This window comes from Crocodylus porosus, unplaced genomic scaffold (assembly GCF_001723895.1).
Source record: "Crocodylus porosus isolate Cpor-Errol unplaced genomic scaffold, CroPor_comp1, whole genome shotgun sequence".
In the NCBI taxonomy this organism is placed as follows: Eukaryota; Metazoa; Chordata; order Crocodylia; family Crocodylidae; genus Crocodylus; species Crocodylus porosus.
Genome location: NW_017728886.1, coordinates 38,785,254 through 38,809,942, shown reverse-complemented (window position 1 = coordinate 38,809,942; position 24,689 = coordinate 38,785,254).

Sequence of the window (24,689 nt, the reverse complement as noted above, 5' to 3'; positions counted from 1 at the left end):
AATCCAAAGAGATAATTACAGAGCACAAAGACCCTTTCTCCAATTCAAGGGGGGAGTGTTTGGGGGGGGGGGGAATAATTTATTCATGAAAAACTGCAGAAGATGAAAAGACCAGCGTCTCAAAGGCAGCACTGTTGTAAAGAAACAGCATTGTGACTCAGCACACTGTGAAGCTAACTACAAATCTTTCCTCTCCCCCACACACACCAGACTGTAGTTTCACCTTTTATGCAGAGAAATTTTACATAATATAGCAGGTCAGAAAATGGGATTTCACTAGTGGGAAAATGTTGGCATTTAGTATTTTGCTAAAAGAGTAATATTTTTGGTTTTAGCAACCTTTTTTAGGCCAAAGCATTCAAGTTTTTCAGTTTGGGGAAAAACACATCATTCGGTTTATAGATACGTTCTGTAAAATTTTGTATGAGTGTGTGTGTGTGTGTGTGTGTGTGTGTGTGTGTGTAGAGGGGGAAACAAAATCCTAGAAACAAACAAAAAACATTTTTGTGGCAGAAAAGTCTTATAGAAAAAAATTTAGTCAGCCAGAGTACTTTTTTTTGACAAACATAATGTTGTCTGGAACAAAAGAATTCTGGATCTTCAGTGATCTCAAGTCACTGTTTAATCTTCTGTATTTGGAGTGTGTCCTAGGTCTAAAGTAGTACTACTAAGTTAGTCCAGAATAGGTGTTTAAATTCAGAGCTATTCAAACCAACTGTTTAAACCTGGGCTTAATTTTAAACATATAAATCCCACTTACTTTATTTGTAAGTGGCAGCCTCCTGAAATCAATAGTTTTTCCATGACTTGCAAGGCCTTTGTGGCATGATCTTGATGCTAAATAGGGATGGACTTATTCCAGCTAGGCATACACTTAGGAGTTTTGTTAAAGCCAGGATCTAGGATTGTAGATGTCACAAAACATTTTTAAAGAAAAAGTTAGAGGGCATATCTTCCATGGTCATAAAAATCAATAGCAATAGGTAAAGAAGGAAGCAAAACAAAGGTCCTAAAATTGAACTGAACAATTTGGAACAGATTAAATTAGGCTTGGCTGAAACCAAGCTGCTGATTTGGGCCTCCACCATCAACTGTTGTTTGTTTTAGGTTGGTGATCTGCTACAAAAACAAAGCATAACAAATGCACACTCTTTGGTATTTGGTGGAGGTACGTAAAGGTCTGAAGGTGATACATTATAACTAGATCAAGTTCATCATGGAAAATGTCTTAGTCTGGCTAAGACTATATGCTGGCTGTGAAATTGCCAGCATATATATGCACCTATACAATGAACCAGTACCACATTAAATCAGCCACAAAATCTGCTTCCCCAGTACAAGTACAGGTACTGGAGGTTCAGAAATTAGACAGTAGGCCTCTGCAAAGCTTCGATCCCTGATTCAATTCAGCAGAGATTCAGCCTGATTTGGTGGCCAAATCTTTGAATCCGAATGAAATCAGAGGACCCTTTAATCTCTCTGAACTGAATCGGAACCCTCCAAATAGATTTGGAGAGATTCGGAAAGATTCGGAAAGATTCGGAGATTCAGACCTAAACACAGTTTTAAATGTTTTTTCTACATACCTTTAGGTAGCAAGGGCTCATAAGTGCTGCAATGCTGGGCCACATGAAACATGGGGGACTCCCCAGCGTACTCAGCAGCAAACCCAGAAGTGGACCAGAAGCACTTCTAGTCCACTTCCGGGTCCAATAGAGAACATGCTGGGCCCTGCCCCATGCCCTCTGGCTCAGTGACTGGTGCTTCCTGAGTCTGTGGGGGGCACTTGGAGTCCCAAACTATCACCAAACTGGGGGGAAGGCAGGCCCTCGGCACAGTACCTGGCAGGTCCACTTCCAGGTTTGTCACTGAGCACATGGATACTCTATGAGCCCCAGCATTGCACAGAGTGTCCTCACCCCTGTGGGACACTCTATGTGCTCCAGCATCACAGCAATCATGAGCCATACCTGCTACCTCAAGGTATGTAGAAAAAACTTTTAAAGCTGTGTCTATGTCCAAATCGCTGATTCTCCAAATCAGCATTGAATCTTCAGAATCAACCAAATCAAATCTAGGACAGTGATCCAAATCATATATTGAATCATGGTGCCTGATTTGGGGTGAGTCTGAATCCAAATTGAATAGGGCCTGCTTCGCACACCCCTCTTAGACAGCCCTTCTGGACTGTCTAAAAAAATATAATGTTGGACAGAAAAACAATTCTCTATTGTATTTGCATTTAGATAACTATTTGGAAGAAACTGATTTAATGTTTGTCAGCCCTTTGAACTGGGACAGTTAATCCCTAATACCTTCTTTCCATTGACTGTATGGTGGGCTCCAGTTTAATACATAGTGGGTGTGTCTACATAAGACACTAACTGTGCAGTACCCTAATAACACTGTGTAATAGTGTGCCAGGCAAAACCTGTCCTAATACGCTACTGTGCAGAAGTATTAGGCTACTGCGCAGTTAGCATCTGTAAAAACCCTGTGTTTCACCAAAAAAACCAAAACCTGTATTTCAACAGACCTAGGGGAAAGTCAAGCAAGATAAGGCTGATAGAGGACATGCTGGGAATGACAGCCTCCCCACTGTGGATGTTGAGTGGGTGCAATACTAACTAGAAAAGCTAGACATTTATAAGTTGGCAGGGCCAGATGGACGTCAGCTGAGAGCTGAAGGTCATCGCAAAACCCTTGGAAAAGCTCTTTCAGAATTTGTGGCACACAGGAGAAACCCCTGAGGATTAGAAGAGGGCCAACATTGTGCCCATCTTTAAGAAGGGGAAGAGGGAAGACCCAGGCAACTATAGCCAATCAACCTAACCTCCATCCCAGGGAAAATCCTGGAAAAACTCATTAAAGAATCTATGTGTGATACACTCACAGAAGATAAGATTCTGAATGACAGCCAGCATGGCTTTTTTCATGGATAGGTTTTGTCTTACTAATCTCATCTCCTTCTACGACCAGGTCTCTCACCACCTGGACATGGGAGACAAGGTAGATGTTATGTACCTAGACTTCCAAATGGCTTTTGATCTAGTATCCCATGATAGCCTTGTGGAAAAACTGGAAGACTGTGGGCTCAGCTGCTCTACAGTTCAATGGGTAGGAAGCTGGCTATGGGGTAGGACCCAGAGAGTTCTCAAGAATGGATCTGTTTCATCCTGATGCAAAGTTGCCAGTGGAATCACTCAGGGGTCCGTGCTTGGCCTGGTGCTTTTCAACATCTTTATCAATGATTTGGATGAGGCAGTGAAAAGCTCACTGGCCAAGTTCGCAGACAACACCAAGTTATGGGGCAGTGTGGTCATGTCAGAAGATTGGTTGCAGATACAGGTGGACCTGGACAAACTCAAGAGTTGGGTAGACCAGAACCAGATGAGTTTTAACACTTCCAAGTGTAAGGTGCTCCATCTGCGGGCAAACAACCCTCAACATACGTACAAGGTCGGTGGTAACAGCTTGACTTGCACCATTGCCGAAAGGGACCTAAGGGAAATGATTGACCATCACATGAATATAAGCCATCAGCGTGCAGTGGTCAGCAAGGCAAATAACACGCTGGCATGCATCAACCAATGCATCTCGTGTAAAGCTAAGGAAGCGATACTCCCACTGTACTCATCACTTGTGAGACCATAGTTGGAGTACTGCATCCAGTTCTGGATGTGAAAAACTTGATAGGGTCCAGAGAAGAGCCACCCATATGATCAGGGAATTGCAAGGCAAGCCATATGGGGAAAGGCTGAGGGACCTGGGCCTCTTTAGTCTAAAGAAGAGAAGGTTGAGAGGGGACTTGATAGCGGATAACTGCTATATCAGAGGAGTGGACCAGGAGCTCGGTGAACAACTGTTCACTAGGGCACCCTTGGGGAAGACCAGAACCAAGGATACAAGCTCCTGAAAGGCTGCTTCAGGCTTAATACCAGGAAAAACTCCTTCACGGTCAGGGTGTCCAGACTGTGGAATAAACTCCCTCCAGAGGTGGTTCAGTCATGTACCCTGGAGATTTTCAAGAGGAGACTGGACAGTCACCTCACTGGGGTGCAAACAACCCTCAACATACATACACCTCACTGGAGTCACTTGATCCCAGTTGTCTTCCCGCCTAAAGTGGGGGTGGGGCTGGACCCAGTAATCTGCAAGGTCCCTTCCAGCCCCTAACAATCTCTGAATCTATGAACCCATGCACAGGTGCTACTGCACCGTAGTGCCAGTTACTGTGCATTGATTTAATTCATGGTTATCCAAGTACTAAACAATGCACAGTAACTATGGAGCATTAATGAATGTGTAGAAACACCCAGTGAAGTTAGGATAGCAGGGCTGAAGTTAATCTAACCCAAAGGTTGGCTCTACAGGTTGAATAAATGTAGGGTAGTACATACGTATTTTAATATAATGGGTGAGAAAACAGGATTATCCTGCTATCGTTTGAATATGTGGGAAGCAAGGTTTTTAAGGGGGTAATATCTTTAACTAGACCAACTATATATTTGGAATAAATATTAGACAAGCTTTTGGGAACAAAGTACCTTTCACCATACATGGAAATGAAGCAGGTACACCTTAAGCTAAATCTTTAGTTAAACAATGTCTTGCATATAGTCTCCCAGCTATACAGTTAAGCCAATAAAAGCTATTACTCATAAACACCCTTACCTGTCACATATTCCCTGGACCATTGAGACCACAACAACATTCCTACCATACTGTATCATTTGAATACTCAGTCCTAAAAACTTACTTCATCCCAGTATATAGTAAGTATGTGTATCTGTGCCAAATTGCCAAAACTGAATTTTTGTTTCAAATAAATGAATGACAACAGAGAGGAAATTCAATACATTATTGTATACATGCCTTTCACAATTTCTTCCAAATATTAATGGTTTTCAGGTGAAAAATCTTTCAGGCTGAAATAGTATAAAACAAGTATTTAAAAAAATCTTAAGAAGCTTCATTTATGTGTCAAAGGAGCTAATTAACAAAAAGACAATTTCATAAAGAGGCTGCTACTTGCTGATGTTTTAAAAGAAGGCATTTCAAAGTAGCCTATTTATTTTTCTAAAAGATGATTATGTTAAGAACGGATATATTTAGGCATACAATACAGTGAACACAACATAGATGATCCACAACATGGATGTGACAGTACAGTTGAAAGAATATATGCACTAGAAATATAGTTCTGCCCTGAAATAGTCACAACCATGCATAGGAAGGAATAAAGGCATTCATGTAGAAAAGCAGATCAGTGTAGCCTGTTTTTTCCATTTGTCTAAACTTTTTCTTAAATTTATAAACATACAAAATATTAAATAAAATGAATAATTTTCAGAGGAAAAATTCTTCATGAATTATGGATAAAGGATGGGATTTAGCAAGGCACTCGATTCTTGAAGGTTCCTTTGGGAATCCTAGCCTGGAATTTTTAACCAACATTTATTTATATTGTATGGCTGGCTACCTCATCTCATGGCCTTGTTTTATAGCTCTGATTGACTGGCCAAGACTCTCCAAAATAAAATGAAGAAGGAACAAAATAGTAAGATAAGTAACTAACTTCCATATACATTTTCTGAATTAAATTGTTTTTCTAAATTTTTAAGTAAGTTGAGATTCACAGATTTGATAGTTGGCCGGATAGTACCAAGTAAAACTATAGATAGCAGAAATCTGAACCCTGGGCTCAGATTCACAAGCAGATTCATTAATTGATTTTTACAATTCCATCAGATACAACGTACCATTTTCTAACATTTACAAGAGCCCTGCTTCTTTAATATGCACTCTATCATTTTGTGCTTCTACAGGTGCTTGAGAACCTCTTCCAAGCTGCTCTAACATTTTGTAAATATGTGTTTTGTTGTATTAGAAGTAATTATACTGTTGGCTTCCATACACATAAGAGACACTACCCTTAATCCAAAGTGTTAAAAAGTCTGAAAGTATAGAAAATTGAGAAATACTGCCCAGGCAGGGAAAGAAAAAGACTTTTTTCAATTAATAGGAATTATTAGCATGCACAACCATTCTGATTCTTTTTATAATCCTCAATACATGGAATTTCTCATTCTATCAATTAAAAAAAACAGTATTTTCTAACTGCCCACAGTGCTTTGGTAAGGTTTCAACTCTGAAGTCATAGACCACATGTAGCAATTGAAAACAGCAAGTGTAATGTCTAAGGTAGGATTACTTCATATGTAGTACTCCATTATTTTTGTGCCTTGGACCAAGACAATTGAAACAATAAACACAACCATAACATCATCCTGGTTCAGGAGAGCACTTAAGAAAGTCTAAAAAATGTAAAACTTAAACATCTAGAAACTATCTAAGACCTTAGATTGTATAACAGTAAACAAGAGCATTGCATTTCAAAAGCTCTAAATGATTTAATCTACAGGAACAGCCACATGCAAAAAAATTCTTTCCATCTCTTTACTATTTAGGGGATCACACCCTGACCCTTTTTTAAAAACCCAAACAGCTGTTTTTTACACTGTTCCCAGAAAGTAATCCTATTTGGCTTAGTTTGCAATAAAGTGTAGAAGGACTAGATTCCAGAGCCCGGAGTCTTCACAGAAAATGATCTGACATCCACCTTAACAAACAGTGGACATGAGCAGGGACATATTGACTTTAAAGGAATTGTAACTCAAATGCCTCTTCTGGCCACAACCAGTAAGTCTTAAGGAAACATTAATCTCTCATTGAGAGTTTCACTCAGTTCTGAAAAACAACAAGATCATGCAATTATATTAATTAAAATGCATGTTTCTAAACATAAATTTAACGTGCTGACATATGTTAATTGAGCTGTTAAAGACATCCAATAAAACTGTTTTGAACACTTTGAAGAAATCATCAATCTTTTTGGAACTCTTTTCTCCAATATCATCCAATCTACCTGCAAGTATTACACTATGTAATTTGTAATTCCACTCATACATAACTGTAAAAGATTAGTGAATCATAGAACTACTTCTAAGAATAGCTCTGCTAGCTTAATTAAATGGAATTTTTTTTTGTAGGTTTGTTTTTACTCAACCTTATCCTCATGGTAAAGTGTAACCTGGGACTTCAAATAGCTTCAAAAAAGGATTATATTAAGCATTAAAGCCCTGATTCAGTAACATGTAAGCATGTGCCTAAGTCTCATTGAAGTTACTGCATAGTAAATATGAAACTATAGTAAGAACTGAAAGATTAGACAGATGCAATTTTCTAAAAAGGAGTTATTATATCTTGAGCAACTCAGTCAGTGTTTGTCAGAACTTTTGCATTTATATTCAGTAACATGCTTATTTGTGAATAACTTTTTAAGAATTAATAGAAAATGCTATTTTAAAAAGCAACACAAACAGAAAATTTAGTTTAAGAGGTTCTAGATGATACTGGGACATCTGGGGACCAACTCCGGGGCTAAGGACAGACATTCAAAAAGCCTGAGCCTGAATTGATTCAATCTTTGCAGGTTAGTCTAATCTGGCTAGGTTAAATCAATTTGTAACTGTCCAGACATCCCCTCTGGACTAAAAAAAATGCAGGTACATGCCTGCAATGGCTCAGGCTAGAAGCTGGGAGGAGGGGCGCTAGAGTAGCCCTCCCTGCCTTTGTACAGTGCTGAGCTGAGGGAGGTGTAGCCAGGCCCCAGCGGAGGCTTTTGATAACGGAGCATTTATCAGCTTTGTTTATCAGCATCTAGCACCCCATCAGAAAACAAAGCCCCCGCTCATTAATTTCAACTCTTCTTAAACAGCTTTTTCCAAAGGAAGAAATGCAGGGACATTACCAGCTGGCCTGTTGATTAGCTCCAAAAAGTCCTAAGTGGACACTGTCCTATCTGCCTTACATAAACATGTTTCAGCATTAGCTAGTATACCACACACTGGCTAGTCTATGCTGTGGGAGAGAGGAAGAAGGGATTCCTGCTTAAGCAGTGAGTGGTTGTGAGGGCACATGAGGAAGCCAGAAGACCCTGCCATGCCTGCAAGTTCCTGTCAGAGCTCCAGTCATGGAGCAGAGGGGAAAGGCCAGCCCTGCTGTAGAGCAGAGAGCCTCATTCAGCCCAGAGACCGTGCTGGGAGAGTCTGATTTAACTTAAACCAGCAAGGGGTCTGGCACAGATATTCCATAATTTTGTTTGAACCAAATCAGTTAAGTCTGATACTACATTTAACCAGGTTTATCTCAAACCGAATTCAGCCATTTTCAAGCTGGTTTATGTGTACTGAACATCTGTTCTGCTACAGGTTTAAACCAGTTTCTGATCACTTAAACCAGTTTATTTGTAATATCTGTCCCCAATCAAGGACATCTGGTTCTATATGAAGAGCTTCCTACTGTATAGGTCAGAAAGCCCTATTAGCTAAAGATGTAGCAGATTCAATCATCATGTATTCTGCTGTTACTTGAGGATAGAGAAAGCACAATGCTGAATCAGTGTGGGTTACAACAGAAAGATTATTTTTGTAACTGAAAAACATATTCAGATGTAAATGTTATTAACTACAAATCTCCCAGCTCCCCCAAATAAATCAGATTTTTCTAAATAATTTCCTGTATCTTTCTGACCCCAAAGTCTAGACTGAGCCAGGAAAATACATTTTAGACCCCCACATCCTGTTTTCCTATGCCAGATTCAATTTCTTTTTCCACTGACATACTTCTAACACTCACCTCAACTCTAGCCCGACCTCCATTCTTTCCCCTACATATACCCTTGCCATTATTCTAACCTCAAAAACATCCACTGTACTCCCTCACCTCTTCTCTTGCTACTTTGGCACAGCCCACTCCACCTTTAAAAAGATCAAGGGCATTTAAAGCTTATATTAATTAATTTATTTATTTATAATCTTAGTCTTTCCATGTTCCTAGTTTTAACAGGGAGTTTTTGATACCTTCATTTAACACTGCCTTCTTAAAGAACCAGCATGGCCTTTGACACTCCCAGATCAGGTGTGGAGGAGTAAGTGCTAGACTCTGTACAGTACTTACTGTTTCTAATTGCTTCTGCAGGAGTAACTCAGTGACTCTTTATGAATGTGAATGTCAGAAACCCAAGGCATTCACCACACTGTTAAAAAGCTAGGACACTGTTTTAGAGCACTGGCAAATAATTTTCAAACAGAATACTGTGATTCTGAAAGGCTTAGGGTTGCAGATGATTATTTGTACCTCACTTGATCTGGGCACAGTTTAACAGTAAGTGCAGATGTTTCACTTAGATTGACCTAGCTAGGGTTTGGCTGATCTAAGTGCTGATCTGTACAGATGTTCAGAAAGGTGAGATTGGGCAAAAAATGGCTGACCCAATCTATTGTAGAAAGTGGAATAAATTAGCTCAGAAATAGGTTAGCCTAATCTAATCAACATTTGGAGTGTGGCTCCAGGACTGGGAAAGCCCAGCTATCTGTCCCAATACAGAGGCTGCGCTCTTCCTACCTCACTCCAACCCTGAGTGGGATATTTTTAGCCTCGATCCCTGCGCTGCCAGATGGACAACCCCTCAGCCCTGATCCTGCCCACCCTCCCACCCACCCAACTTAGATCAAGTTTCTGGCACAACTCCTAGCACCAGCAAGTGTCTGCACAAGCAGGACCCAACCTACAATCATGTGGCTTAAAGTAAGCCACATGATTATAGATTGGGTACTGGGAATGCATGAAAGCATGCCAAGATAGCAGCTAGTGACTGCTGACAAGTATTGAAATAGGGATGAACATAAGTTAGAATGCTCGAAAAAAGTCCTTTCAAATACTCTAGGCTAGGGACAGAAGTTACATGCTTGGTACGTCTCCATGTCACCATACGGCACCGTTGCTACAGAAGCGTACTTTAGTACTTCCTTTTAGAAGTAGTGAAGTATGGTGCAATATGGGGGTTACTGCACTGTGCATGCACACACAATTAGATTTTGCCACTAAGTCACTGTAGTGGTGCACTATAACTAGGGAGCATGTTGCTATGGCAGTGTAACTGGTGATCATGTGTAGACCCGTGTGATCACTATGTTGCCATAGCACGCCATACGGCCACATAGCACATCGGTACATTGCCATAGGGCAACATGTATATATGCCCATAAACCAGCTTAAGTGATCAGAAACCTGTTTATACCTGTAACAGAACAGAACTTCAGTGTATTTAAGCTGTTTTCAAAATGACCAACACTGGTCTAAGATAAACCCGGCTGTATGTAGTATCAGACTTACTGATTTAAGTCAAATTGGTTTATGGAACTTCTGTCCCAGACCCCCTCCCAGTTCAAGCTAACTTACAGACCCTCAGCATCCCAGGATACTTTTCTGTGTTGGCACTGTATTTATGACCCAGATATCTTGTTCTGGGCAGGCCCAAACCCTTAGACCAGCCATACTTTTTATTTTATAATAGGTAAATGTTATTGACACACAGTGATAGCAGATAAGAATAATGCAAATAATTTTATATTTACCAGTTTTAAGGCTGTTACAGAGGGAACATACATTTGGCCAGTGTGCAAGCTTTACCTTTGCCTCTAAATACTATTTTCCATCCCTAGCCAGAGCCCTATCACTCCTCGGGCCAGCTGAGAAAGGGATGGGGGTCGGAGGGAACCCCATCACTGGACCCCAGCCAGCATCTCTTTGGTAGGAAGGAGTTTAAATCCCCCCCTGACCCATGCTGGACCCCAGCCCAGGTCTGCTGTGAGGGATGGGGGCAGAGGGAACCCCTCTGAGGCTTTTCCCTGCTCCCCACTTTAGCAGAGAGTGGGAAAAGCCTCAGAGGGTTTCCCACCCCCAGCCAAACAGACCCTAGCTGGGATCTAGCATGGGCCAGGGTGGAGGTTAATGCCCCCCACCCCCCAATCCTCCTCAGCTAGCTGGGCTAGGCCAGGAAAGCCTGGCTATGCCCCTGATCTCCACTTGAGTAGGAAACCTCAGAGGACTTCTCTCCTCCCTTCCTCTTCCCTCCCCCACTCCCGCCAGCAGACCCTGGCCCACCCTGCCCCAACTAGGATTGGGGGGTGTGACTAGGGGAATCATTCCTGGCTCCAGGCAGGAACAGGGAGTAAAGCCTCTGCTTCAGGCTCTCCCCTTCTCTGCCTCATGGATGAGGCAGAACCCCCACCCCACCCCCACACACACGTGCACATGCACACACACATATTGGAAGGGTTTGGGGGGTTTGTTTTGGGCAGTCAATCAAAGATAAGCCCCACTTGGCTACATTTAGTTGCCTTCAGCACTGGCTGGCAGGCTAGGAAGCATGCTCCATGGCCCCACAGCTACTTGTATGGGCCACTGAAGGGGTCTGGCTGCCTTTCCGGTTTCAAAAGTGAGTGTTTGTTCACTTAATTCTAAGTTCAATCTACACAATTTAGACTAACCTGCAAAGATTGAATCCATTCATCCTGGGGCTTTTGGACTGTCTGTACTTAGCCCTAGTGTGAATCATAAATGGGAATGGGTTAACAACCAGCAAATTTTTTTGTGAGGAAACTTGTCTTTCAAAATGCAAACTCTGCAAACCAAACTTGAATTTAACCCAAAAAAAAAGGTGAAAGAGGAGGGGGGAAAAAATTATCTAGTACACACCTCTCTATAGCTTTACCTACCTAAGGAATAAGCAGAACCAAGAAATGCATTTATAGTAATATTTTAATTTGTTATTTTTTCTTCTACCATCTCCCCAACATACATTTTGGCTTAAATGCTGCATGAATCAGCAGCATGTTGCAAGCATCCAAAGAACATAATGCAATTTCAGGAGTATAATGGAAAGAATCAAATTTTATTTCAGTATCACCTAAAACTCACTGAAGAATTCACATTTTTATATTAAATGTATGGAACTGAAACCCTCCCCCACTTTTCTTAATGGTATTGATAAATTTTAATTAAAATAAGTGAATGCTCAAAGTAATACAAGCCACTTGCAAATGCCAACCAGTTTACGGAATGCGTTAGTCAGCAGCTGTCAAAAATAAAAATCAATGAAACTGGTCATTGTATATTAACCAGGGCACTATTCTGCTTCTGTATGGCAATGATAAATAATGTGAGTTATTGGAGCAGCCATCTATTAAATGCAGCAGAATAAACCATTACGCTTAAGGAATATGAACATATATAGCTAACACTAGCCAGCTTCAAGTATGGCAAAAACAGAACATCTGAAACACAGCCATATTAGTACTCATTATAGCTTATAACCATGTTATACACTAGAATAACTTAAAGATGGTGTTATGTTTCCAGCTTCCAGGTTTTATTGACATCTTGCCATTTTTTTCTGAACAGTTTGGAAATAGAAAAAAAATTGGAAACAACTTTAAGAACATGGAACCCAGAACATACATCAAAAACTTCTCATCATAGTTGAATTTTCTATGTGAATCTGAGAAAGAAGGAAGACTCATTATACCTACAACAAGCACACAGCTGCTTACATTCATCACTTCCTCGGTGCTCCCATCAAGCTGCAATTTGCTGCTTTATTGTCACAGAAACCAATTCTTATTTTGGAGGGCTATCTGCCCTCCTCTTTGGGAAGTGTATACTCCTCCAAACCCTGTCTCTTAATAGCCCCTATTACCATGTGTAACGATTAGACTTTGAGACAGAATTCCAAATCAAATCCCAAACTCTCTTTTATATATGGAAACCTTGACACCATCTGTTTTTCTTTGCCCTGCCTTCTCTTGTAGCCACAAAAGAGTTAGGGTATTTCCACAGACATGCAGTATTCCCTCCAATGTAGTATAGGTATCCCTCACCTGATTAGCATTATGGGTTGATCACCCAAATATTTCCTTGCTTCTCAGTTTAGTTTTGCAGCTGCAGTGAGCTCTGAACTCTACAGCTAAACATGGTTCAGGAGAGTTAATTATCCCTTGCCTAATACATATGTAAGAACTAGGGGGAAGGGGAAGGATCTGGCTTCAGATATTAGTTAAGAGTTCTGCTCCTCAACAGGTTTTTTGAGTGTGGGGGTTGCAGTTTCTAACACCCAAAAGAGCTTTTGTGTTTACTTCTGCACCAGGGCAGCCTATCTACAAATGTGGCGTCCCTAGGCACAAATATGGGACTTCAGCAATTCAACTCTGATTCAAATATGTTCCACTGTAACTGGTCCTTATTCCACAAGTATTTGTTTTTCCTTTGCAGATCATTGGCCTGAAAAAGTATGGCCAACCATACCAGGGTATTATACAGTCAACTTCTTTCATCTCACATCAAGTTCTTCCCACCTAATTCTCTTTTTTGTTGGGTTTGCTGTGTAACAGTACAGGTAGAACCTGCAAAAACCATACAAACTCTGACACTAAAGACAACTCTAAGATCTCTCATATGCTCTTCTGCTGCCTCTAAAATAGTACATACACAAAAATTATTAATCTTTAGAAACTAGCATCGGGAAATACTGAAACATAAAATAGAACAATTACAATATACACACAAGCAAGATATGATGTTTGATAAGACTGTCTAATGTTGCTTTGTTTTCCTACCCTCTGCCTATTTGTCATTTGTCTCTAGAACATGAGGGCTAAGCCTGTGCAAAACACCATTTCATTTCAAGGTCCATTTCACTATTCACCATTTTGAAGGGACAATGTTTCATTTTGTCATTTCATTTTGAAGCACTGTCCTATTTCATTTTGTTGAAACTGTTTCGCTGTTTCAACTAGTTTCAACGTTTTGCCCATAGGCTATAATGGGGAATCATGAAAATTCCTAAAATGGTGTCATTTGTTGTCAGATTCAGATGAAAATTGCAGGGATGGTAGCCCCTTCTGAGGACACAAAGCCTGCCATGTTTCAAGGAGGTTTTTCTGAAACTGTGTCTCAAAGTCTTAAAAGCAAAATTTGCCAGCAGTAGCAGCCTCCTGTCATCCGGCAGACAAATCCTGGGGCTCGCACCCCCGAGAGGGCTGTGGGGTTGTGCCAAAATCTGCCTGGGGGTGCTGGGCCCTGGATCTGTGCTAAATGACAAGAGGTTGCTGCTGCTGCCTGGGACCAGCGCTGAGTATAACCTGCACCCAGCGCTGGGGAAGACAGATGCTGCCATTGGCTCCAGGCAGCAGTGGCAGTCTCCTGTCATCCAGGCACAAATCCAAGGGCCCACACCCTGGGGAGGGCTGCGGGGCTGTGCCAGACTCCTCATGGGGGTACAGGCCCCGGATCTTAACCGAATAACGGGAGGCTGCTGCTGCCAACTGGGACCGGCACTGGGCACAGCCCACACCCAATGCTTGGCTGCATGGAGCTCAGTCCCACAGCAGCAGGAGGAGTGCAGGCCCAGCTCTGCCCACCTCTCGTCTCTGGGCTGCACTCCGATCGGCAACACTAGCCCCATGGAGCACAGCCCAGAGATGGAAGGTGGGCAGAGCCAGTGCTGTGCTCCATGGGGCTGGCGGAGGCAATTGGAGTGCAGTCCAGTGGCAGGAGGTAGAGTGCAGAGCCAGCTCTGTCTGCCTCCTGCTACTGGGCTGCACTCCATGGGGCTGGCAGAGCCAATCAGAGCACAGCCCAGTGGTGGGAAGTGGACAGAGCAGGCACTGTGCTCTGATCAGCTCCACCAGCCCCATGGAGTGCAGCTCTGTCCACCTCCTGCTTCTGGGCTGCACTACGATCAGCTCCACCAGCCCTATGGAGCACATCCCAGTAGCAGGAGGTGGACAGAGCCAGGAATGTGCTCTATGGGGCTGGCGGAACCAATTGGAGTGCAGCCCACATTGGGAAGTGGCCTGAGCCGGCATGGAGCGCATCCCAGCAGTGGGAGGCAGGGAGCACCAGGGCTGCATTCCCTGCTGGGCTGAGCTACATGGTGCTGTGGAGCCACTCAGAGCGCAGCTCTGGCTTTCCCCTGCCTCCCACCACCGGGCTGCTTTGAAACTCAAAACATTTTGAGTGCCCTCATTTTGTTTTGAAGTTGTTTCAATGCTTTTTGTTTCCTTTTGATTTTGCTGTTTCAAGCTCAAAACACATTGAAACAGCTTCGAAATGAGACTCTTGGCGAAATTTCACATAGCCCTAATGAGTGCCTTCCAGCAGTAACCTTGGCTCTGAGAATCATGCACTGTTTTTGAGTCTGCAGGGACACTAGAAAAAAATGGAATGAAAAAAGAGGTAATATGGCAAAAGGCATAAAATAATTCATCATATCAACAGTTTAAGTTGTGGCACTCTTTAGGAAGTAGAAAGAGGTTAAGATCACACAATACTGAAGAGCACACTGAATGTGCTTTCAGATTCAAAATTAAGGCATGTGTGACTTGACCAAGGTCACAGAAGTCAGTAAGAAAATAGAACAAAACTGATCTCATGACAATCATTTCAACTGTGTGTGATAATGTGCACATAATCAAATGAAAGAAATTTATTTGACTGTATTGTATCACGACCATGGTTACACCTATTTATTGCTGTACTTGTAATATTGCACTTGAAGCTGTTTAGGATTCCTGAGTAATGACTCTTTCATGCATGTTTCCTATAATGGTATATTTAATTTCTTTAAAATCCGTTTAGAATGATGTAGGCTTAATTTAACAAAATTTTGTGCTAACCATATATGCTTTAATCATGCTGTCAGCTATCTGGGGACAGTTAGCTGAAGCATGAAAATGACATTTAATATTTGATAGGAATCAGACTTTAAAAACCCCCAACAAACACTAGGCCTGTGCAAAGCAGCTAGTATTTGCTTCAGATTCAACTGATTTGGGGGACAGTGATTCGATTCGGTGATTCAAATCACTGTCCCGAATCGATTCAGTTGAATATGACTCGGATATATGGCTGCTGCTGAATCAGCTGAATCTCCAAATTGGCCCCATCCCCCACCCACTGTCCCAGCCCCATCATTGGTGCCCCACCCGGCCTCAGCTCCTGGCTCTTTGGGAAAAAAAGCCTGGCACTCACCGGCTGCTTCCAGGCAGGGGAGGCAATCCCTGCTGGCCCCTACTGCCTCATGCCATGGGGAGGGCTCTGCCATGAGCCCCCCAACCCCTTCCAGCTCTCCCAACCCCCTGCCATGGCTGCCCCACCCGCCCCAGCTCCCAAGGTCTTAAAAAAAAAAAAAAAGCCCCCACTCACTGGATCCTGCCAGGTGGGTTGGGCAATCCCCATTGCCCCTCCACTACCCTGCACTGCATGAGGGGCTCTGCCATAAGTCCCCCAGAAGCCCTGAAGCTGCTGCAACTGTTGGTGAGTGGGGGCTTTTTATTTTTTTTTCTTTTAAAGAACCGGGAGCTGGGGCCAGGTGGGGCACCCATGGTGGAGGCTGGGAGAGTGGGTGGGGGTTTGGAGGGCTTTTGGAAGAGCCCACTATGCAGTGGGGGGCAGTGGGGATCACCCCCCCCACCTGGCAGCAGCCAGGGAATAGCGGCTTTTTTTAAAGAGCCAGGAGCTGGGGCCAGGCAGGGCAGCCACGGTGGGGGGGCTGGAAGAGTGGGCAGGGGTTGGGGGGCACTCAGAGTTGCTGGGGGAGCAGGCAGGGGATGGGGCCTGGTGGGGGTCCCCTCCCTTCTCCTCCACACCCCCCTGCCCCACCCCCTACCTACCAGCACGGAGTCTGGATCCAGATCCATGTGGCAGCAAGTAGGGACTGCCCAAATCACCGAAGATCTCTGAATCTTTTCTGAATTGATTCAGAGAGCTTTGAATCGATTTGGACCTTTTAATTGGTCTCCTGATTCAATTCAGATTCAGCTGCCAAATCGGGGGGAATCTCCTCTGAATTGAATCAGCACCCAAAATTTCACACAGCCCTGTCAGATACTATATTTTAAGATACTATTTAATGCCTCTTACTAAAATGATTTTATCACAGAAAACATTTTTTATTAAAAGATGTTTTTAAAAGTAGCAGTTGCTTGCCAAAATACATTTTAATAAATGTAGAAATTACTCAGATTATCACAAGTTGGTAAAATTAGCTAATGACTGAGAATTTATGCAACAGAAAATAAGAAAATTATTTATTGAATTTGACATGATCAAAATAAGAGATGGGATTTTATAAGAAATTATTTTAATTCTTTTTAATTTAGATGGAAGAAATTTCTTCCATTCCTGACTCCATGACTGTATTTGTTAACCTAGTCCTTCACTAGGGCAGATATTAATGCATCAATATAAGATATTCCAGATTTTTTTAACACACTTAAGAAAACAAAAATTACCAGAGGGATCAGCAACTCTGAAGCTGAATTTTTGATGGACTACCTCAAGCAGCATTTGCTTCTTGCATGACCCCATTAAGTCTACTTGCACTGCCTTTTAAGATGCTTGCTAAAGTGTTTCTGTAAGAGATACCAATTACAGTTGGGAGCTGGCCTACCTGGAATATTCAAATCTCAATCCAGAGCGAAATTCACATTTCTCCATATTCAGGAGAATAAGGATATGGCATTCCAGATCAGCCCATCTGGAACTCAGCATGGTGGATGGATTTCCATTCTAAATCAGGAACAAACTAAGTTCTAGTTTAGAGACAGACTACGTGGGTCCCATTATTTTAAAAATTCTAATTCAAAACTGACAGACTTATATCTGCTTTTTTAAATAATAAGTTTCTTTGAAAATCTGAGCTCCATATTAAGGATGGAAAAGGACATCTGAACCTAGAGAAACATTTATCATAAATAACAACAGATGCCAATTTGAAACATCACATAAATAATTGTAAAAGATAATAAGAAGGATTAAGGTTGAAAGTGTATTTCAGAGAAGTCCAACTAATTTACCATAACATTATTTTCCTACAAAAATGCTGTACCTTTCAAGTGCTAGAATCCCTGGAAGAAATCAATAAAGGAATTCAATCTCCTACTGACAGCTACACCTGCTCTTTTCGCCCCCACCTGACTTGGCCTTTCTTTGGTTCTGAAATGGAAATAAGCACCTGTATACTGAAGATTATGTTTTAGGTGGGTAAAGATTCCACAACAGAACACAGCTTCATATGATCTCAGTAGGATGTGTTATGCACTAGAACTGTTCTAAGATTATAATATGACTGACTGATCTGGTTTCATAGTTTCATAGTTGGTAGGGTCGGAAGGGACCTGAGCAGATCAAGTCCGACCCCCTGCCATGGCAGGAAAGAGTACTGGGGTCAAACAACCCCGACAAGGTGTTCATCTAGCCTCCTTTTAAAGACCCCCAGGGTAGGAGCCTGCACCACTTCTCTTGGAAGTTGGTTCCAGATCCTAGTCGCCCTGACAGTGAAGTAGCGCCTCCTGATGTCTAGTCTGAATCTGAGCACTCCTGGTAGTGCTCAGGGGAACAGGGCTCCCCCAATGCCTGTTGGTCCCCCAGACTAGTTTGTAAATGGCAACCAGATCCTCCCTCAGCCTTCTCTTGTGGAGGCTGAACAGGTTCAGGTCCTTTAGCCTGTCCTCGCTGCCCCCCTGATCATGCGAGTGACCCTCCTCTGCACCCTCTCCATGTTGTCCACATCCCTCCTGAAGTGCGGCACCCAGAAGTGGACGCAATACTCCAGCTGCGGCCTGACCAGTGCCGCATGGAGGGGGAGGATCACCTCCTTGGATCTGCTTGAGATGCATCTGTGGATGCATGACAAGGTGCAGTTGGCCTTCCTGACTGCATCCCCACACTGCTGGCCCATGTTCATTTTGGTATCAATAATGACTCCAAGATCCTTTTCTGCCTCTGCACTGATGAGAAGGGAGTTCCCCAGCCTGTAGGTATGCTGCTGCTTCTACCTCCCCAGGTGCATCACCTTGCACTTGTCAGTGTTGAACCCCATCCTGTTCTCATCCACCCACCCCTATAACCTGTCCAAGTCCAATTGCAGCCTATTCCTTCCTTCTAGCATGCCCATTTCTCCCCACATCTTAGTGTCATCTGCGAATTTGAACAGGGAGCTTTTTTACACCCTTGTCCAAGTCGCTGATGAAGATGTTGAACAGTGCGGGCCCGAGGACCGAGCCCTGCGGAACCCCACTGCCCATGTCCCTCCAGGCCGAAAATGACCCATCCACCACCACTCTCTGGGTGCGGCCATCCAGCCAGTTGGTGACCCATTTGATTGTGTAGGTGTCGACACCACAGTCCCCAGTTTTTTAATGAGAATGGGGTGAGAGACAGTATCGAAGGCCTTCCAGAAAGACTACGTCCACTGCTACCCTTGAATCTAAGGATTTTGTGACCTGGTCATAGATAGCCACCAGGATGGCCTGACAGGACCTGCCTCTAATGAATCTATGTTGGTCACCCCTAAGCATAATCTCCCCTGCTGGCCCCTCATGGACATGTGCCAGGATAATTCTCTCAAAAAGTTTACCCAGGACCAAGGTAAAACTAACTGGCCTATAGTTTCCTGGGTCCTCCTTCCTCCCTTTTTTGAAAATGGGAACCATATTGGGCCTTTTCCAGTCCTCTGGCACAATGCCAGAGCATCATGAGTGCTCATGAAGCCGTGCCAGGAGTCCCGCAATGACCTCTGCTAATTACCTCAGCACTCTGGGGTACAGATCGTCAGGACCTGCTGATTTACACACATCCAATCTCTCCAGAAGTTCCCTGACTAGGTCCTCACTGACCTCACTGGTTGATGTTGATGATTGTGAGGATTACATGGCAATGGAAGTTAATGTAAACCTGCCAGTTTGTTTAATATCAGCTATTGGAGCAGTGTATGAAGGTTGGGGATTTTTTTAGGGCTGTCAAATGATTAAAAACTTGGATCAGGATTAGTTGCACAATTAAAAAAATTAGTCACAATTAATCGCTATTTTAATTGCACCATTAAAACCTCAAAATTATGTGCAGAAAAACTCAAAATTATGCAAAATTATGCAGGTACTTTGTATGGTTGGGGTGGTGGTGGGGTATGTATATGTGGGGGAATTTATAAAGGTGTATGGGGCTGTGGGTGCATGTGTGGGCTTTGGAGCCCGAGAAGCGAGAGTCCCCAAACATCCTAGTAGAATGCAGGATACTGTGGGTCAGGAGTGAGGGGCAGCAGCAGGGTTGGGGGCCTGTGGCCTGGGAGTGGGGGTGGGAGGACAGACACACATACACATACGCACACACACACCAGCAGGTAAGTCTGTGGAGGGGAAGAGATGGAGGAAGAGATAAGGGGAGGTGGGCGCAGATTGAGGCCCCCACGGTGAGGGAGGGAGTGAGGCAGGGTCTAGGGTGAATGGTGCCCTGCGGCCAGGGCAAGTCATGCCACAGAGCCATGGGAAGCTCGTCCAGCTCGTGCAGCTGCTTGGAGAACATTTCCAGGCTGCCCTGTGGTCCTTTGAGCTGCCATTGCTGTCCTGCTGGGTGGCCTGGAGGCAGTGAGGCAGAGCCCTGGCATGGGCTCCAAAACCATGTGCATGATTAACATGTTAAAAAAATTAACACAAGAACCAGTTAATGTGTTAATTGCACACATTAACTGCGATTAATTGACAGCCCTAGTTTTTTGGTTTGTTTGTTTTTCTGAAGAAGGCCCCATTCCTGTGAGCATTTATGTTTGTTCTTAAAAGTTAAAAATAAGAGAAGCTTCATGAAACAAGCCACATGCAATAAGCTAAACTTGCTGCTTAAGTGCCTAGTTGAACTGGGATCTCATATATAGACAATGGAACATGCACAGCATTCTTTCTACTCCTTGAACTTAAAAAACGTCCCCTCTGCCCCCTCTTCCTCCTTTTGGAAAACCTCTCTCAGTCCTCTCCAGGCCTCAAGCTATTCTCCTTCCCCTGAGTATGTGGGGGCTTTTTTAGTGGGTGGGGAGTTTAATTGAGACCTGCTTTTCTTCAGACAAATTCTAACTCTTTACTGTGCCTTTGTAGGTCCTGCTGGGAGTCTTGCTGTTGGTCCAATGGTTTAAATTAATATTTAAATGTAGTACAAAACCACACTATTTTTATCATTAATTATTCATTAAAAATACAGAATGAGCACACACAAATACCAATCTTGCCTCCTCATGTCCCTGAAATGCACAATACTGGAAACAAACTATAGTATAGATTTAAATCAGAGGATTAGAGAAACAAACAAGAGCAGGAATCAATTATTTATGTTCCATTTTGTGTAAAATACTTAAACATTAATTGAGCCACAGACGATGATGCTAAATCATAGCAGCTGGATCACTTGCTTACAAAGCAGGAGAAACAAGTTGAAATCCCCTCAAGAGAAAATTGAACCCAGACCTCTCTTTCCCTTAGAATAAAATCCTAAACACTGGGTTACTAGATTAAAGAAGAATCATGACCTGTTGCTTAAGGCTAGCCTTTCATTTCCATTTCTTTGCCTTTTGTTAAATAAACCAAAACAGAACTGAAATATTCCATTAGATTCCTCTATTTTTTTTCATTTAATTGAAAACAATGAATTTTTCTTCGACTCGATCCAAGTCCAGTTTCATCGAACTTTTCTTTTTTTTTAAGCTCAGCTAGCTAAACCCTGCTGCCAAATTTTGTCCCACTAGTCCTTGTCTCTCCTCCTTAGGCTTGGTATATGAATTCCAGCCTTTTACCCTCATGACTCAGTCTCTTAGCGAGTTCTCCATCCCTCCCCTCTGCACCTCCAAACACATTTGCCACAGCTGTGGTCAGTTGACACCTTCACCCACACCATAGGCGACTGCCGATTGCCAATCACCTCTTGCAACCCCCCTCTCCCCCAACCTGCCCCCACCGCCAGCTTCTGCAGGCGGTCGCTGCTTGCCACCCCACCACTGCTGCCACTGATGCTGCCACCCACAAATTGTGCCCCCCCCCCAGTCTCAGGAGGCACCAGCTGTTCATGACCCACCCCTGATTTCCTTGAAAGTTTGTAGTTGCAGTACGCTATCCAGCCAATCCATTTCTCTCTCCAACTTTCTGCAATCCCAGTCTAATCTCTCTCTCGCTCTCTTTTTCAGTCCCTTCCCCTATACATCTCTTCAGATAGCTTTCTTTCCAACTGAGTACTAGCAGAGAAGATTACTGAAACAACAGTCAGGAAAAGACAGATTCTCTTTCCAGCCCAGAAGAATACAGGAAATGTCCTTTTGACTTCCCATAACCTTAGGCTGGAACATGCCCTGATTCTTTGTGGATCGTAGAATCATAAATAGGGCTAGAAGGTACCTCCAAAAGTCATCTAGTCTAAACCCCTGCCTGAAGCAGGACCATCCCTGTCCAAACCATCCTATACATACCCATTGTCTAACCTGTTAGCAAAAATATACAGTCAACCCTGACACAACCACAAGACGTAATACTCTCATCTCCCACAGATAAGGCAGGGGGACCAAACCACATGGTCAATATACAGCTGCTGCAAAGTCTGTTAAAAAATGCTCAAGAGTTCCAAGAAAGAGGGCCAGAAGAAGGAATGCTTCCCCCTCCCCCTTCCTCCCCCCCAAGTCCTTACCAATCTGACCATGGGGCAAAAATTATTTTCTGAGCCCTAATATAGGAATCAGTCTGACCCTGAGCAGAGGGCAAGACCTTTTATCTAAGAACTTCCCAGTTTAATTCCCAGCAGAAACACTGGCACACCCCAGCCAACCAGCTGGTGCAGATCCAGCCTGATAAGTGCTTTGAGTATGCTGAAACCTCACAGCTCCTCAGGATGGAATCTCCAGAAGCTGCCCCAAAAGTTTAAGAAGTCATAGTATGCTGTAAGTCAGAGATGGATAAAATACAGCCTGAGCCAGATCTGGCCCATGGGTGGATTTTGCCTAGCCTGTGGTGGGTCCCTCGGTTCTGCCTGGCCCAGGTGCAAGAAGTAGCCCATCCATGGTGCATGGAGCTGTTTCTGCCACGCCCGAGCACACAGCAGGGCTGGGGTGGCAAAGCAGTCAGGCTCATTAGCAATGGAAGGGTGGGACTACCAGGGCTCAGCCCCTCCAAATGCACGGCAGCAGGTATGGCTGCAGGGTGCTGTAGCAGGGGTGGAGAGGGACACACACATTTGGATATGTACACAGTCAGGTCACAGCCCCGGTGTGCAGCTACCCAGCACAGCAGGTAAGTTTCAATTTACTTTCTTTGTGAAAGAGAAGGGGCTTGAAGGGCCAGATGGAGACCCCCACAGTGAAGGATTGGGGCAGAAGCAGGTGTGAATGGGGCCCTAGCCATGCTGGGTCATGGTAAGACAATTGGAGCCTGGTGGCATATCTAGGGGTGTGGGGGGAGAGGGGGCTCCCGCATTGCGTGCACCATGGGGGGACCAAAGGGGGACATGTACCCCCCAATACGTGCACAGGTTGAGGGCGGGCTGCCATTGTGAGCTGAGTTCTGCTCTGCCTCTGCAGCTCACTGTCACCGCTTCAAGAGCAGTGCAAGTCCAATGCCATGTGCACCCCACCTCTGACAACCTGCCCTTGCTCTGCACACAGATCTGGGGCACACACATCCCATTCCCTCCTGGGGTGTATGCAGCAGCAGGAGCTGCCTTCCCCTTCCGAAACTTGGTGTCCCCCTGACAAGCTGCTCATGGGTCCACCCCATGCCCTGCCCTGGCTGTGCAGGGTCTGTTCCTGCCCCAGCCCCACTCCTTGCCTCACCGTTATGGGGGAGGGGGTGCAGAACATGGCCCCAGTAGTGAGGGTGGAAGTGGGGTACAGGCAGGAGCAGGGCCTGGCGTGAATGAGGCCCTGGCCAGGCTGGGTAATGGGACAAGCAGAGGCCTGGGCAGCACATTCCCTCCTGATCCATGCGTGGGACGGAGGCAATTGCTGCTGCACACTGGGCTTTGCTCCCAGGTGCAGCTGCCCCAGGAGCAGCCAATGCCAAGTGTCTGCCATCACTTGGTTGCACCGTCCCACTGCTTACCTGGCAGCAGGATGCACACGGCGGTGCCTGGCTCTTGGGGCAGCAGGGCTCAAAGCACAGCGTGCAGCAGCCTCCATCCTGTGCACAGATTGGGGGGGCACATGCCCCCGGGACCTCCACTTGCCCCACCACCCAGCCTGGCTGGGGGCCCACTCACCCCAGCCCCTGCTCCTGGCTGTGCCCCACTCCCTCCCTCATCACTGGGACCCCACTGATGGCCTTTTCCTCTCCCCCCCACCCCTGCCACGACAGACTTAACTACTGGGGGGAGGCACGCACACACATAACCCCCATCAAATAATTTTTACTCCCTCCGCCTATGGTCAGACTCCATTTCCTGGCAGCCCCAGTGGCAGCAGCTCCTTCCAGCTGATGCTGCCAGACCAAGCCCCACTGCTCAGGCACCTTGGCCCATCTGCTCCATACCCACCACCAGGGATGGGACCCATGCAGGCAGGGCACACAGATTTGGCATCTAGGATAGGGCTACAGGGTGGCAGGGAGCAATGTCTGGGAGCAGGACAGCAGGTGATCACTTAGGATCATAGGGTGGAGTTGCGGGGCAGTGACATTGCGGGACTGAGGCCTGGGGCACAACTGCAATCCACTGCCCACATGCCCCTGCAATGGGTGTGGGTTCCCTGGACAGGGGCATGCAGGGAGTCAAATGTGGCCCTGCCCTGGCTCCTTGCTATCACCAGCCCAAGATCCCAGCTCCAGATACAGCTTCTCACCTGCCCACATAGCTTCCAGCTGGTCTCCATGGAGACCCCAGGATTGCAGGGCCATGATGGGCTGGGGCTGGGGCTGGGGCAGAGCCCTGGTTCTGTGGGCAAGAACATGTGGAGAGTGCATCATGGCTCTGCCCCAGCCCCACAC